The 17,723-nt window shown below is 48.1% G+C and overlaps 1 protein-coding gene across 1 annotated transcript in view; it reads left to right on the top strand.

Annotated features, from left to right (window-relative positions):
* Positions 1-519: 519 nt before the first annotated feature.
* The window catches only part of SETBP1 (SET binding protein 1), a 372,368-nt gene continuing 355,164 nt past the window's right edge, over positions 520-17,723 (top strand). The window contains exon 1 of the mRNA XM_055125505.1: positions 520-670. The gene's annotated coding sequence lies outside the window, so the exon portion shown is untranslated. The remainder of the gene's footprint in view (positions 671-17,723) is intronic.

Below are 17,723 nucleotides of genomic sequence, written 5' to 3' on the forward strand. Positions count from 1 at the left end.
GCGCCGCCTCCTGCCGGAGCCGGGCAACATTTTCTTTGGCTTTTCTTTTCTTCTTCTTCTTCTTTTTTTTTTTTAATTTTTTTTTTTTTTTTTTTTTTTTGCCAAGCTCCGATCCATCCTTGGAAGAAAAGGAGAGGGGGAAAAAAACACAAAACCCTAGCGCTGCTCGGAGACACGGAGAGAGAAGAGATTTTTTTTTTTTTTTTTGGGCTCCTGCTAAAATTAGCCGGGCTCGCGGCGCGCCCGTGTGCGAGTGTGTGTGTGCGTGCGGGCGGGCGTGTGTGTGTGTGTGTGTGTGTGTGTGTGCGCGCGTGTGTGTGTGAATGTGATTACTCCAGGACTCCTCGGGCTCCGGAGACGCCATTTTCCCCCTTGATATCTCTCTCCATAAATCGGCAGCGCGGCGGAGGCGGCCGCGCCGGGCGGGAAGCGCGGGGCCGGGCCGGGGCGCCCGCCGCTCGCCGCCGCCCCCCGCGCGCGCCCAGGGGGGCCCCGGCGCTCCCCCCACCCCACCCCCGAGCGAGGCCGGCCAGCCCGCACCTCGCCGTTTGACAGATGCTCAGCGCCATGGAGTTGCCGCAGCAGCACCTTTGGGGGCTCCGGCGGGCGAGCGGAGCCGGGATCTGAGCGAGCGCTGGGCGCCAGCCGAGCCGGAGTCGCCGGGACATGGGTGAGCCACCGCGCGCGGCCACCGCGGCCCGGGGAGTCCCCGGGCGCCCCAGCCTCGCGCCCCGCACCGCCCCGAGACGGTGGTGGCGGCGGCGGCGGCGGCCGTGGTGGTTGGGGGCGAGGGGGGTGGTGTGCGGGGAAGGCGGGGGTGTTGTGCCCTGCATGCAAAAGTTAACGTCGCCGTACCGGGGGGCTTTGACTTTGCACCGAGCGGGAAACGGGGGGAACCTGGGCCGGAGGTGGGGGGGGGCGCGGGATGGTGGTCCCGGCGAGGCTGCCCAGGATGGGCGCGATCCCGGCCCGCCGGCGGCTGGGCGGCGATGGTGGCTCAATCGGAGTGACCCGTTGCTGGTGGCTGGGATGGACGCGTCGCGGGGTGCAGGGCCGGGAGCTTATTGAGTTTCGCCTACATGGATCCCCCCACCCTGCCCCCCAATCTTGTGCACCCTCCCGGGGGTTCTGCCGCCCACTGCCGGGGCCGGCGGGTTTGGCGTCGCTAGAGTGGACTCAGGAGCGGGAGGCGGGAGGGAAAGGGGTGGGAAGGCGGCAGGATATTTTTTTCCCCCCTCTCTTTGTAACTTGCAGGTTAAGTGGAGCTAGAGAGCTACATGGTAACCTAGTTGCTTTGGTTTTTTTTTTTTTTTTGGTGGTGGTGGGGGCGGGGGGCGGGGGGGGGTCGATGCATCAGAATCTAACGTGCGGTTAATAGAAAGAACAGGGAAGAAGTGGCCCAGCCGGTGAAGGTTGGTGTGTGTCTGTGTCGTGCTCTTAAAATCTCTATCAATGGAGCTGAGGCTCTTTCTCGTGCTCTCTGGGTTTTGGGACTCTGTGAAGACTGGAATTCCCTTAAAAGCAGACGAATGCCCCATTTTTTTTTTTTTTTGAAAGCACGCATTGTGTGTGCTTCTTAGAGGAGCAGTGGGCTTGGGAATTAACGACAGGCTTCCCCACTGTTCGGTGGTTTCCAGTGGGAAATCACGCCGGAAAGGAAGCCCTTCGGTATCGATTTATTGTTTTTGTCTTTCAAACCATTATCTCTCTGACTAAAATACTGTCTGAGAAGTTCCACAGAGACGAAGTCAGGTAAACTGGACGGAGCCAATCTTTTAGCAGCAAGATGGTGATAACGGAGATGCTGTTTCTGGCGTCTGTTTGTGATGGAAGCATTGTTGGGTAATAGCAGTTTCTGATCGGTAGAGCATGCTGGTTCTGGAAAAATAAGTCACTGCCGAAATGCTGTCTCGCAGCACCCCCCCCCCCACCTCCCTCCCTCCCAGGCTGCAGGCACCCCCCCTCCTCCTGACCCACACAGCTTACAACAATTCTGAAATCCGATCCAACTGGAAATATTTTCTTTGGAGATCGGAAAGTTGTGCAGTTGGCAGGAGGAGAATGAGGCTGTGTGTGGGGAGGGGTGTTGTTATCACCCCGATGCTGCATTTCTTCTTTATGTGTGTCTGTGTGGGTTCCGAGCGTGTGTGTCGCTCTGAAAGGACTGTTGAGGGAAGGATTTCCGATTTGTTTCCGCTTCAAATAAACTGTCCCGATAATCTCATGGTTGACGTCTAATGCTTAAAGGGCAATTTGTGTGTCTCTTTATCCCTGCAGAAACTCTCCTCCCAAAGGACAGTTTACTCCGGAATTTGACAAAAGCAGCTACTTCCCGACACCCCCCTGACCCCCGCCCCCCCCCACACACACCTTCTTTCCTGAAGTTTGGGAATTCCACCCTCTTTAAGGAAATAGTAATAGTACTTGTTTTACTTAGACATTTTTGGACTTTTAAAAAAAAATTCTCTCATTTTTTTCAATCTATTATTCCAAATACTGGCTTTCTTTTTCTGTACATTTAATTCCCTCTTCCCCCTACCCTCACCTCGCTTTATAAAGTGCTGTCAGCAAAACTGGCAATTCAGTTGGTAGTTTACACTGGTGTGTCAAGGTGCCTTAGCATAACTCTGTGTGTGTGAGTGTGTGTGTGTGAGAGTGTGTGTGTGTGTGTGTGCGTGTGTGTGTGCGTGCTGGTTACTCGTGGGAGGCGGGGCCGCAGTGGGGCCGAGTAAAGAGGGCGGTGGACAGGAAGGATGTCCTTCAACGCAGTCGGCCGCGGGGGCCAGACCTGGAGGTCTCGGCGAGTTTCCTTTGCTCGCTCGAGTTCGATTTTGTCTGGCTGTGGGGGGGGGTCGGGGGGCGGGGTGGGGGTGGAGCCAACTAGCCGGCGGCGTGTGAGGAAGGAGAAAGTTTGTAGCGCTTGGAAAAAAAGTAGCCGGTCTCCCGTTGCAGGTTACTGTGTCCTGTCCCCCTGGCTCTCGGAGGTTTCTAGCACCCCTAGATCCCCTCAGGCCAGTGGTTGAGCTCTTGGGCACAGACCTGGCAGAGGGTTCGAAGATGCTGTTTTATTCATCAGCACCTAATTGCATTTCCTGCTACCAGAAAAAAAAAAAGGTGTTAGAACAGAGAGGAGTCGGCCAGTGGAGGACGGCTGAACACTCTCTTTACGAATAGAGGGACGACGGTTTGGTTTGGAAAGATAGACCTGGTACCCTGAGTGGCTTGCCCATGCGCTCCGCCTCCTCCGTTGGGGCGGGGGAGGGGGGGAGTAAGTCTTGGGAGTGGACTCGGGCGGTGGAGTTGGTGTTAGAGCTGGGCTCGGGAGCTGCTAGCCACCGGAGTAACCTGAGCTGGGTGGGGGAGGAGGCGGGGAGCCCAGGGCCAGCTAGCCGGAGCAGGGAAGCGGACTTGTCTCGCGGAGCCGGCAAAATAGATGTGTCATTGGAATAAACAAACTGGGCCTGGGGGGGGAGGGAAGAGCTCGTCGCGAGCAGAGGGAGGAGGGGCCGAGAGGCTGCCTGTCACTTAGGAAGGGGCCACTGCTAGCTTGGGAGAAAACATCAACTGCCTTATATGTTCACGAATGGGCCAGGCAAGCGAAGGTTTGAAATCCGATCCTTCGCTTGTTACCGGCAGAATGCTCTATAGGCAGGCCGGGCTGGCTGCGCCCGCTCGGGGCTGCACCGAGGGGGAAGCCCGGAGGGTTCCCTGAGCGAAGCCTCATTGCCCTCGGTGCCAGGAGGTCTTCTGCTTCTTTTTTCGCATGGGTCCTGGGCGTTGCGAAGCCGAGTCACCTGACCTGCAGGAGGTGCTTGGACTGGGGAGAACACAGTGCAGAAGTGAGTTGGAATGGTTGTCGTGGGGGTTCGCAGGAGTTAGTGTTAGGTGAGGAAGAAGCAACTAGGTGGGCACTTTCTCTTGGAGTCCTGAATCCGATTCTGCTCTTATCTTGACCTTTAGGGGGCGAATCCATATTTTTCTGGCACAAACATGTCTGTCTAGGAAAAGAGAGCCCTTTCCACCCGGTCCTTTATTTTTAGTTTTTAGTCGTACTTTAATTTCTGCCCTAAACCGTCTCGATGATGTGCAGAAGGAGGAAGAAGAGAAGTGTTGAGATGAATGAGACAGTCTTTCTGGGTTCTTGCAGAGACACTGGAACTTGCTTGGGCCGCAGCCTCCCAGAATCCCCAATTTCCCCTTGGAGACTTGAAGTTCTAATTGAAACCAGAAAGCTAGTGAGGGCGGATCCAGCCAATGAAACCTTGTTTTCGCTGCTGCTCAGGAATGGGAAATAAATAATTTTTTTTTTCTGATGGCATTTCAAGTTGCTTCAGTTCTGCTGCTGCCAGAGAATAGGGTAAATTGTTTTGAATACATGAGCCTTGGCAAGAGTTGCAGCACCTTCAAAAGCAGGATGATGTTATTGAGTTTGCTGGGGACTCACTGTGCAGGATGAGTTCTCAGGGAGGGGGAGGGGGCCTCTCCTGCCCAGTGAGGGGAAAACAACAAGGACTGAAAAAAAAAAAAAAAGAAGCCAAGTGGGGTCCTTGCCACCCAAATTGCGCTTGATCTCAGGGTTCATGGTAAGAAAGGAACAGAATAGTCCATTCCTGTTGTGTCCTAAATTAGAAAAGCTGCTGCTTTCCCTCAAAATATTTTGGGTTAGGATAAGTCAGGAGCACTGCTGTCATCTCCAGTGCCATAGGTTGGGGACTTTTTTCCCCCTGGTGCTTTTCTAAAGGCGACTCCCGTCTTTCACAAACCCTCATGAGGTTCAGGCACCCTGACCAGTGGAATGCTTGGTTGAGGACCCCAGAGTGGGATGGTCCTGGATGCACAACTTCATGAACGCAGAGGAGAGAAACTACCTCCTCCCTGCCTGGCTGGTGCATGCCCACTTCCATGTTCACTGGGCCTTCTGTTTGGCTTCAGATACAGCCGTCAACACAACAAGTTAGGGTCACACCATGTTTTGCAGGAAACACGAGACCTTAGGGGTTCTAGTCCGAGTTAGTGGCCTTGACACATCTCATCTGGAGGTTTTTCCGGGTTTGACCGAGCAGGTTTCCTGACGGAATGTGTTCTCGGGCCACCTGAAGAGTCTCCCCTGTGAAGGCACAGGAACTGTTTCCAGCTGAGTGCCTTAGCACCTGTTGACTCACTGTGCAGTGTGGAGCGCAGGATGGCAGGCTCTGGAGGAGATGGGGAGCCGCCCTGAAGCTCCCAGGGTCCCTCAGGAGCAAACGGGGCGCCCCCTTCCCATGCACTGAGGATGGATCTCCCCAGCAGAAGCCTGGCAGGCAGAGGCTGCTTCTGCCTTTCCTAGGGTGAGGGCGGTGTAAAGGGTTGAGAGGAAGCAGAACTTTGGGAAAAAATGTTTCCCCGCCCTCACTTATCTTTCCCCACCAAAAAGCCTTCTTTATATCTACTTGGCACTTCTCTCTGTTGAAACCCACCTTTCTCTGCTCTCTCCACTGTCTCCTGAGCCTGGAGGCCAGATAACATCTTGTCCTCACTCAGAAAGAACTCGGGCAGTTGATACACCGAGACCTAAAGTGACCCAGGTTGGTGGCCAGCCTAGGCTCAGATCTGGGGCCAGAAGCTGTGCTAAACAACAGCGTGACATGCTCCACACCTGAAGGGACACCATCTGCTTTGGATCCCGCTCTCACTTCTGCAACCCCTCCCTCTCCCCCCAACCGCCCCGGCCCCAGGACTTTGTTTAACCTTTGAGCCTCAGTGACCTAATCAGTAAGAGGGAGATAAAAATGCTTGCCCGGCCTTCATAGCAGGGCTTCAGGGATGCCAGCTAATTTCGGCCATGGAACTCAGAGGACATTTATGCCTGGGGCTATTCCCTCTGAAAGTCTCTAGGGGCCCCTTGGGTTCGGAACAGTCACGTCTGCTGTCTGCAGTTGAGTCCACTTCTGGAAAACCAAATATCCTTGCCGATCTGTCATTTGATGCATTCAAATCCACACAAGCCATTTCATACATAAAATATGTGTGTTTATGTCTATGCCCCCATGTAAAAATCACTCGAATGACTGAATGCCAACGCTGCCTTGTAGATCTGAGCCTCAACATCTCAGATTGTGTTCAGTTGGACTCATTCTCCGCCGAAAGCTGCGTGGGTGTCTTTTGAGTTAAGAATGACAGAGCAGAACATAGAGACACACAGAGAGGGGACACTGTGGGTTGAGAGTGCGGGGTGGGGGTGGGGGGAGGGCAGACAGTTGTCACGGAGCCACAGAAACTCAGTGGTGACATTCAGGATAGAAGTTTTAGCCTCTGTCAGCAGAAGAGGTGGTAGGGTTGCTCCTCTCTCAGCAAAACTTGTACTTCTCAGGAATCACGGAGCATCTCCCAATCCCTTTGCTCCCGGCTTCATGGGTGCTATTTTGCATCCTATTTTGTGTTTCCTTCCTCAGCACCTCTCTTGTGAGAGCCCCATTTTCGGTAGCACCGGCAGGTCACTGTAGCCTTGGCTGACCCTGGGCACTCAACTTCAGCCCACCCTCACCCAAGCATGCTTAGGAGCGCCTCCACCTCTCGGGAAGGGGGCCTGATTGCTCCCGCTCAAGCCAGTGTCTTGCTCAACCAGTCCTCCTGCCCTCTTCTGCTCTCACGCACTGCCTGGCCACAGGCTCATCTTTGCTGCTGCCATCCCTTCCCCAGACCACAAGACCTCTCGAGAGAGGCTGTATTGGACTCGCTGTGCCTTGCTCGGGCAGATGAGTGATTTTTCTATGGCAGAACTGCTCTAGGGAGAGCGAACATAGCGCGGATGACTGCTCAAGGTAAACCCAAGCTCTTCGGCCTGATGCCACATGGCGAAGTCCTCTCTGAAAGAACAGGTCCGAACCACGGATGTAAATGAGCCATCCCCCACTCACCCTTGCTTCCTCAGAGCCCAAGACTTCCCGATGTTCCATCCCCATGAGCAACCGGTTTCTTCATTCATCCCCTGTTAGGGCCCTGCTAGCACACGCATCACTCTTGACTTGGTCTGAAAATTCCACTTGCGTTTTTTGGTCATCCACACTCATTTTGGCTCTTCAAACAACGGCCTGCTTTGTTGAGTCTAAGTGCTTCCCTGCACCTTGAGTGCACTGAGCCCGGCCAGTGCAGCCGAGAGGGCAGAGCCAGAGAAACATACTCGCTGGAAGGTTCCAGGAAGAGAGACCCCGGAGAGAAACTGCTGCAGCTGGACTGGCTACCCGTTCACAAGAGGAAGGGGGGACAGGTTGCATAGCCCTGAGCTCGAGCCAAGAGAAAGTGAAGGAGGATGGAGGATCCCCAGAGAAGATATCTTTGGAAATTCTGTATAAAGATGGGGGTGGGGGAGATGGCGGGTGGCTAGTCTCTGGAGACACAACTGTCAGGCTTCCTTAAGGCTTGAAACTCCTCAGCCCTCATCACTGGTACCCCAGCACCATTCAGATGAGGATTCGTGTGCTTGGTTAAATCTTGGCCATGTTTGAAAGAGTTGTAGAGAGGGAAATAGGATTGGAAGCAGACCGCAATTGAAAACTGAGAGCCAGGCCGGGGAACAGGAAGGGGGAATGCGGTGAGGCTAATAAGCGAGGTGTGAAGAATATTCCAGAACACTGTTGTAGAACAGGGCGGACTTTCTACTCCTTGTTTTCTTGTTTAAGAATTGCCCTTGCCCCTATGAAGTACCGGAATTGAGTTAAGGAGATGGGGTCAAAACAGCTTGAAAATCTGGAGCATATCCTCTGTCGGGACTTAGTGTTTTCTGCCTGTGCCCACTAGGTTTCTGGAACTTCTGCTGAGCTTATTTTTGGGACATCTTGTATCTAGGGAACTGGGTGCAGTTTCCTGGAACTGATTCAATTGGGCACTAAAGCTGGGGCCATCCCCGTACTCCTGGTCTCCTCTCGATTCTACCACAGAGCCTACCAGCCAAGTCCAGTGTTCAGTCACAGCTTGCCACGTGACTCACATGAATTCGAAGATCAAAAGGAATTGACTCACAGGTTGAAGCAAGGGTCTGGTGTGATATGGTGCTATCAGGAAATTTGGGTTTTCATCAGAGAGACATGAGAGATTTCTAGCAGAACATAGTGGTCTGTTATTTAGGAAAAGCGATGCTGTGCTTAGCTGAGCCAGAGACTTAAGAGAAGGATTGAGGCTCGAGAAAAAAAGAACAAGTGCAACTTTGTGTGTGTGTGTGTGTGTGTGTGTTTGTGTGTGTGTGTGTGTAGCTGGGTGAAAAGCAAGATTTTCATGATTTTATTGGCCAAGATTTTGCCATTCTATTAGTAGGAAGAAGTTGCTTGGAGATTGAATTTGGGCTCAAAGAGATCTAGCAGCTGGTGAAGCTGAATTTGGTGGAGCTGGCGTGCTCTGAGAATGCTCACCAGAAGCAATCGGGGCACCTTTGTGTTTTTAACAGAACAATGCAAACTGGGTGGCCAGTGTCTTGTAGTTATTGGTCACTGTTGCATATTGTTATTTGAGCAGTGAAAGCTTTCTCAATAAAGTATTGATAATAGGGCTGCTAGTAGAGAGATTATGGTGCTTGATTGCATATAGCCAATCCAGTTCAATCCACAGCATTGCATATGGTCCCCTAGACATCATCAGAAGTGATCCCTGAGCTCTGTTGGGTGTGACTCAATTCCCCCAAACAAATTATTTATGCTAATGTTAACTAAGAGCAACTTGATGTTAAAACTTTGTGGACCTTTCTGCTCATTATGATGTACTCTTGAACTTGATTGCAATTGGTTCTTAGATGCACAAATATTTGTTAAAGTCTCAACATTGCAGCTTGTAGGAACGATTGATCCTGGTGCTGCTGGGTGAAAAGGTCTGGTATGAGATGTTGGTTTTGCCCTAGAAGAGTGAACATTCGGGGCTGGAGCCTTCTCGCTGTTTGCCTTGCACGCGGCTGACCCGGGTTTGATTCCCAGCATCCCATATCATCCCCCGAGCACCACCAAAAGTAATTCCTGAATGCATGAGCCAAGAGTAACCCCTGTGCATTGCCGGTGTGACCCAAAAACCAAAAAAAAAATTAAAAAAATTAAAAATTAAAAAAAAAGAAGAGTGGACATTCTATGGGAATAGATATGCATAACTCAGATGGAAAACAGTAGTCAGTAGCCTAAGTGAGAACCCGGTCCAATTAGAATTATTCAAATTGTGTGATTAGGGCAAGGTAGTCGTCAAGGATGGCTTCAAGGAGTATATAGTTTTGGGTTTAATGGTGGAACTGGAAGAAGTGAACAGTCTTGGTAGCTAGAATAGCTCTGGAACACAAGCAGAGATGGGATAAAGTTGAAATGCGTGTTTGGCATTGACACAGGACATGAATGCTCATGACGATTATGTATTGTGCTTTCAGGGGCACAGCCACCTGATGGCACAGGTCAAGTTGGCTGATACTTAGAAACAAGCCTTCACAGTAGACATCTTGAAAGTCTGAAGTGTTTTGAAAGAGGTGGGAGTTCAGAATTCTGGGCCCTCTAAGTTGGAGCCATTCTAGCCGTCCAGGATCTTAATCAAGTTTTTAGCCCTATTATTCAGAACACCTAGTTTGTTTGTTGGTACATGAGTGTGTCACAGATCCTGATGGGTACAGTGGAGACCCAACAAATGAAGAGGACATTGTATTTGCCCTTTGTGCAGAGGAAAACTTCCTAAGAACTTCCTAAGAAACTGGTAGACTAGCAAACTTGTGCATAGTCATCTAAGACCAAATAACTGAGTTTCTGTGAAACAGCATCTCTGGAGGCTGGGCAGAGCCAAGAAAGCTTCAAGGGATAGGTGAGGATGTAGGCTGAGTGCTGAATGATAGGGCAGATTTGGTTATGTTTAGAGTGAAAGCAAAATTAGGCAAGCATTTGGGATGGTGATCAGCCTTTTTGGGGACAAAAAGCTCTGTGATACAGTTCTTACCTTTGAGGAATTTTTACGTATGATTGGAGAAAGACAGGTAAGTTTCAGTGACAGTGCAGCATTTAAAATGACAGTTATGACAGCTGAAGGAGAAATATGGTTAAGAAAGGGAGATAGATCTACTATTTGTTTACTCTCTATATGCCTAGTATCTCTTGTAGCAGAAACGCCGACACCTGTCAGATCATACTTTCTGTTCAAATGACTGTGAGCAAAGCAATTGCAGAATCAGATGGTTCAGAAGTCAAAGGGTTCGAGTTCAGATGGAACAGGTAGTGGACTTAAATTTGAAAGCCTCGGAAGAAAGCCATGGAATTTATTTTTAGTGTGATTTTTTTAAGTTTAGGTCTTTTGCCTTTAAGTAAGTATTTCATTTTTATCCCCAACTTAACAAATAGCCTGGTGAAGGTCTAGCATTTTAGTGACTATTAACCATGGCTATTTAAGGACTTGTAACATTTGGTTCAATAAGAAGATAATGGCATTTGGGTCAGAACACTCTGTGTGATTTCAGTTTCTCAACTTCGGATTCTTCTCTGCAAAGTGGGCACATTTCCCGTTTAACCAGTTTATCAATTAAAAGATCTGTTGTATATTAGATGCAAGTTAAATGTTATGGTCTTTTCCTTTGTTCTGTGGATCTCTCTACTGCTCTGTTTGGGCAGGAAATGTGATCACAATTATTAATTACAGTGACACCACATCTAAGATGCTACTCTGCAAGTAGTATTAACTTTTTGGGGTAAGATTATGAGGAGACTAGTAGCAAGGAGACTTGCTTCTTAGAGAGTTGAAGTGATGTGGCAAGTCAGAGCATAGGCTGTCTTTAAAGTTCATGGCTGTAGAAGCCTCTAGAAATGTTTGGTTAAAATTACCTAATATCACTTTGTATTGTATGAAAGACATTTAAAAAAATTTTTTTTAATTATCGAATCACCATGAGGTACAGTTACAAACTTATGAACTTTCATGTTTGCATTTCCGTCATACAGTGATTGTTTATATCCCTCCACCAGTACCCATTCTCCTCCACCATTGTTCCCACTATCCCTCCCACCACCCCCACCCCAACCCCCACCACCCCACCCTGCCTCTGTGGCGGGCATTCTCTTTTGTTCTCTCCTTTTGGGTGTTGTAGTTTGCAGTAGAGGTATTGAGTGGCTATCATGTTTGTTCTATAGTCTACTTTCGGCACGCATCTTTCAACCCGAGTGGGTCCTCCCAACATCCTCTACTTGGTGTTCCCTTCTCTATCTTTGAGAGACATCTTGATGTAGAAGTAAGTGCCCGGGCTCTGAAATCATACAGATCTGCATTTGATTGTGGATCTGGCACAAGAAGTATATACCTTTAAGCAAATTATTAGCCTCCGTGCGCCATTATTTCCATATCTGTAGAGTGAAGAGAAGATAAAATTGTTAATGCCTGTAAAGGCCATTGGTGTATCTACCTGCGTGTACTTTCCTGGGCTATAGGGAGCAATGCAGCAGCAAGGAATGTGCCAAAGCAGAGCTAAAGACTGGCCCAACTAATGCTGTGGTGCTCTTTCCGTGGGCTCAAGACCCAAGGTTCATGGTGCTGTGTTGTTGATCATCTGGAAGACACTCTTTCTGCAGTTAGAGCTATAATGGTTCGTTGGTGGTCATGTGCTTGACCTTGGCCTCAGAAGTGTGTGTGTGGGGGGGGGGTGTCGAGGGATGGAGATACCGAATCACAGGAAGTGACCCTTAGTTTGTTTCAGGCTCAATCAGGCAGAACTGCAGAACCAATAGTACACACACACACACACACACACACACACACACACACACACACACACACACACACACAGCAGTAGAAGTCTCCAGCTCAGTCTTCAAGGGCTTCTGGTTGTCACGTTGAGGAGCTGATGCCTACCTGACATGTGGAAGTACCAGCGCTGGGGTGAGGGGGTTTCGGGGGGCCACAGAATTCACTTCATCACAACCCCTCATTGGACAAATGAATATAGGAAAACCCAGGGATAAGAGGAACTTGTTTAAGTCTACCAATTCCAAATGGAGTCTAAAATTGAATCTGGAGTTTGTAACTGAACTAATCTCATTTCCTTCATAAGAGGAACTGGGAACAAGAAGAGAGCAATACTCAACATCAAAACACTCAAGCTATCAGTACAATATAAACCAGGTAAATGTTTCCGAGGGTGTAGGGAGATGGAGGAGGTTGGTCTCCAACTCTGCCCCTCATCTTGGATAAGGTGAAAAGAAGACATCTTTCAGCTGCCTGCCAGCTTGAGTGACAGAAGATGGGAGTAAATAAAATGTACTGGAAACTTGGAAGCTCACGAAGGTGATCTGAACTTGTTCTTTTTAAAATATCTTTTTGATCAGTCTTTTCCCAAGGCAATCATTGAAGTAGCTTATCATATAGGTTTCCAAATAAAATATAAATAACTGAAATTTATTTTTCAGATTATATACAAAGTCAGAAAGAAAGGCTAAACTAAACCTCTGACATAAAATTAGGGCTATTTCTATTCTACACCCCAAGGAGAAGCACGGGATTGCACATTTGGAGCTGGGTGCTTAGTATATGTGTTCACTGCCCTCTGAGTAGCAGCAGTGAGAGAGAAGACCCAGTCCCTTCCCTCACTGAGTTCCCGGTCTGGTGGGAGAGAGGGAATAAGCAAATGGAACATGGCAGGAGAGCTTTCCAAAACCTTTGGTAGCAAATGCCCAATGAAAAGAGAGCAAACATCATGTGCACATTTTGTGTGTGTGTGTGTGTGTGCGCGCATGTGCGTGCACAAAATGATAGGGGTGGAAAAGAAAGGCCCTGATAGTTTTCATGAGGGAAATGAAATGACTCAGTTCTTGAAGGATTACTTAGAGACAACTAAATGGAGAGTGGAGAGGAAGGACAGGCCGGCCAGAGTTGCAGGAAATCAAATGAAACACTGCTAATGCGTGAAGTTGGCAGTGCTGCAGTTTAGGGAATGGTATGGGTGATAGTGCTGAGTACAGCTTGGAGAAGTGGACTGTGATCAGGGAGATACCATAGAGGGAGTGCAAAATTTAAAAAGTCACAAGTGTAAACTTAACTCTTGACTCTGACTGTTGGTGTATTAGCAGGATCAGAGAACTGTGCTACCAAATTTCTTTAGCCCTGACACATTGACAGGTAGCCAAGGGCTGGGCATCTGATCAGTTCATCAATGTTTATGGAGCACTGATGCCAGATGTTTCTGTAGCTGAAAGGAGAGAAAAATTCTCTAGAGTCATGAGCTCCTGAATAAAATGGCATCTGTCTGGCTTTTGACACTGTCTTACCTTCAATATTTGCTCAGTGAATACTTTGGAGTGTTGCTTGAAGTATCTGCAGATTGGAGTGTTAAGGGTCCATGGTAAACCAGACTGACAGAGCTTCTATTGCCTTGTAATTTAGAGGGGAAGGAAAAGTTGAAGCCAGGAGACACACACATGTTTCGTTGCAAAATATAATAAGTGTAAGTACAACATATGTTTCATTATAAAATATAGTAAGTGCAAAGGTGATGCAATCAAGGGCAAAACAGAGTGGGAGTTGTGACCTGGTTTGGGAAGCTCAGGGATGTCCCACTTGAAGAGTTTGGATAATGAAGAGTTTTTAACTCAAGGGGTTAGGAAGAGGATTTCATCAGCTCATGTCGCCCAAGTCATGGAATAAGTTACTTCTGACTCCCCATACCTGTTAGAAGACATAAACCACCAGATATAAATCAGATCAGAGTCTGACAAGGGATTGTAAGCCAATTAACTTTAGTTTTCGAAGACTCACCTATCTGTAATCAGTGCTCAATTAGTCATATCTTTACACATTTACCCCTTGAGATCAGGAACTGAAAGTCTGTTTTTCAGTAGTAGGAATGTAATTTCCAGCATGAGAGTAGATTATACTATTGAATGACGTACATACAGGTTGTTGAGAGTGAGTGTTAAGAGTTTTTATCAAAAGGAAAATAACATTTTTATTTCCATCTAAAAGATAATAGATGCTACTGAAGCCTTTTGTGGTCATCATTTCACACTATATATATATATATATATATATATATATATATATCTGAAAGGAGAGAAAAATTCAACCCCTGGTTTTGAATTTGATTATATATATATATATATATATATATATGTATCAACCCCTGGTTTTGTACATACATTGTTTATTGTATGTATATTGTTTTGTTTTTGTTTTGGGGGCCACACCCAACCATGTTCAGGGTTTACTCTGTGAACACAGATCCCTGGCCCTGTGCTCAGGGATCACTCCTGGTGGTGTTCAATGGACCATGTGGGATGCCAGGGATCAAAACCTCTATGTATATTTTTAACTTGAGGAGTGATGTGTGCCCATTCTATCTCAGTAGAACTGGGGCAGGGGTAAAGAAACCCATGGTTCTATTAGCTAGGAAAATAGGTAGCCATCTGATCTACTGTATGGGCAGATTTAGCACAACTAAAGATTACATATCGCCTTGATGTCACGCATGTTCTTCGTGTCCCTAGCGCTCAGGAAACAAATGGCCTTGATAGAGGTGGGAGATTTGGGAGAAGGGACATAGGGTATTGACTTCTGGGCAGAGATGTTTCTCCAGTAAAGTTCCGAGGTAGATGCAGAGAGTCTTTGTCAAGTGCTTATTGTGTATTCTAGCTGTTCGCTTTCAAAGACTTGCAGGATTCCCTCAGTCCAGCAAAATTATAGTAGGTCAGTGTCGACTCTCAGGGGTGTTCTAGTAGTTCACATGCACCATCCTGTTCTCCAGATTTTTGTAAAGTTTTGATTTATAAATTTTACTGGTTTACATGGCACCAAAACTCCTACTCAAACTGATTTTTAAGCCTCGATCTCGACACTTGCATATGGTGTTAGAAGGAGACTATTGGGGGGCTCTTGGGAGCTCACTAGGGTGGGCCTATTACTGTTCATTAAGGCAACTGTATCTCTCAGAGCTCTCCTGGCAGTGTGAGGTGGGTGCCACTGTAGGACCCGCTCCTCTGAAGGGCCTGAGAGAAAGAAGTCAGAGAAAGAAGTCAGCGTGAGGCCTTAGGAAAGAAAACTAACCAAGGTAAAAGGATCTAGTAAGACGGTAATTATTTACTACCAGAGAAAAATAAATAATTTAAAAAGCCAGACTTCTTCTGCCACAGGAAGAAGCGTGATCCTGTTAGTATAGAAGCTGAGAGAACAAGGCGGGCGCATGCTGAGATGAAAAGGCATCAGAATCAGCTGATGGGGAGGAATGAAGACAAGACAGATTGTGAGGGTCCGGACGGGAACAGCAGAGTTACAGATCTGCAGGGAAGCCAAGACAGGCCAGGGAAATAGGGTTAAATTGTATAGGCGAGGTGAGGTATGTTCTCCCACGTGGAAAGAGGCAAAATAAAAACAGTGAACGCAGATCAAAGAAGTGGGGAATAGAGAGGAGAATCCGAAATCAAGAGAAAAGGTATTCAGAGCAATACTTGAGGGGAATTCGCCAAACTAGAAGGAGTGTTTCATCAACTACTCCAAAAAGGCTCATTGGATTGCTGGAAAAAGAGAAGGTGAGAGATCCATACATTTTGTCATTCCCGTAGTCAGAATACAGGTTTCCCCGGCTACCTGAATGCAGAAATTGCCTTTGAAAACGTTCCTGAGTCCACACGGTAAAGCATGAAGAAACACTTGCTATTGATTTATATGAAAACCGTGTTGAGAGGCCTCTACCCCCCTCCCAACACCTCCCACCTTTCGATAGCCTACCAAATCATATGGAAGACATGTAACACCTCGGTAAACGCTTGCTCGAGTAAAAGCAGAAACGAGGGGCTCTGTATTCTGCTGGGCCGAGGAATTCCTGGGCCAGGAGCTTGTTGAGGCTCCCTCTACTCCTGAGTCCTGGGTCGCTGCAGACAAACACTCATGCCTTCATTTCTCTCCAGCCTTTGGGCTCAAAGTGGAGGTCTTCCCTGAATTTCTTAAGGACAGTAACACAGGGATGAAGACAGGTAGGTCTTTTGTGAAAGCAAGTAATGTGGTGGGAACTTGTAGAAAAAGAGCGAATACAAGTACAATGAGAAGGTCTTTCGTTATCAAACCATTGCTACCAAAGAAACAAAACCAGACCAACCCCATGTTCTCATCTGTTCCTTCAACGGCTAAGAGAAGAGATAGTCTGTAGCAAGTGGAAGATTGGACTGGAGACTTTTGTAGTCTGCTCGGCTGCCGTTTGGTTGGAAAGATGAAGGATGTGGCTCGTGTGGTGGGGGTTTGCAGAACATGGTGTGAGCTAGGGCTGAGTCTGGAAAGCTGTGGGTTAGGAGACCTGGCAATGGTCATGGAGGAGAAAAGGAAACGTTTCTATATATTCCCGCTGTTTGCCTTCAACATCTAATGAGGCACATTATATTTGAAAAATGTTTTATAAGGATATGCAATTGCAAAACATTAGAAGATGAGAACTATAAGCAAATGAGGTAGGTTGGGGAAATAGTTTTTCCCTGTTTCATTGCCAAGACCCCGAGGCTGCAGGAGGACCCGTGAGGCCTCCTGGATGGCCGGATTAGGCCCAGTATCCACAGACCTGGGCTCCTTGTGGCACTGTCAGCTTGGCCACATGTTCCCATTGGGAGGGACAGACAGGTGACGCTGGTTGGCGGGCACTCTGGGGGCAGAGCCAGTGGGAGAGGTGGATGGTAGTAGGGCCCAGCCCAACTTTTTTGGATTATTTTACAGCTTTAAAATAAGTATTATAGTTTAGGAATCAAGGCTACAATAATGTTAACATTGATGATTTTGACGTATGTAGTTATTGCACCCCATCCACACAACCATTGTGCCCCAAATGCCTCCCCCCGCCCTTGTGTCATCTCTAGTTTGCCTCTTCATGTCCCCCATATCTGCCTCACTGTTGGTGTGTTCATGTATCAATTCAGTCATCATTTCTTTTTCTTCTTTTCCTTCTGTTCTGTTCTATTCCTTTCTCCTTTCCTTTTCCTTCTCCTTTCCTTTTCTGCTTCCTTCTTTCCACCAAGGGCCTCACACATTCAAGGCATGTGCAGTGCCATCAAATCACATCCTCCCACCCCAGGTAACATTTTTGGAGTGTCTGACATGTGTTGGACACAGTGCTGGGCACTGGAATTGCATGGACGAATAAATGGCACTTGATGCTCTTTGGTTAGAGATACAGCGCTATTGTGAGGAAGAGGTTCCTCTAAGCACAGAATAATTGCGACCTGTTGTCGAGGCAGCTTTCTGTATAGACCAGCAAGGCCAGGACCAGCAGGAATACTTGGGGGATTTGTTAAAAGTCAGAATGTTGTATGCTACCACTGGAGGAATGGAGCTTGAGAATTCCTGCCAGGATCCAGGGAAGGTGAGCAAGTATTGGGGCTCCCACGTGTACTTGGCAGGGGGGTCACCCCCAGTAGTACTTGGCAAGTGAGACTAGGTTTGAGAGCAGGAAATATGCGTGCAGACTTCCAGCTCACAGATTTGTCTTGGACAGAGGATGCACTCCTTGGGATTCATCTGACTTCTCAGCCAAGTAGCATTTGCTTGGTCCCTCCAACAAAAGTTCTTGTAGGTCAGACTTTCCTTTCTGTTATTTCTCCATGGGTTTATGGTCATGCAGAGCAAAATTGCAGTCTGGAGAAACTTGGGCCTACCCCATTCATTGATGAGGCCCGTATAGAGTAAGGGAACCAAAGTGGCCAGCTCAGCATCTCTCTGCCTGCAAATGGCTAATCTAGTAGACACTAAGTTTCAGGACCCCTCTTTCCCAAGAGTCTTTCTGA

Source organism: Sorex araneus, chromosome 2 (genome assembly GCF_027595985.1).
Source record: "Sorex araneus isolate mSorAra2 chromosome 2, mSorAra2.pri, whole genome shotgun sequence".
NCBI classification, from domain to species: domain Eukaryota; kingdom Metazoa; phylum Chordata; class Mammalia; order Eulipotyphla; family Soricidae; genus Sorex; species Sorex araneus.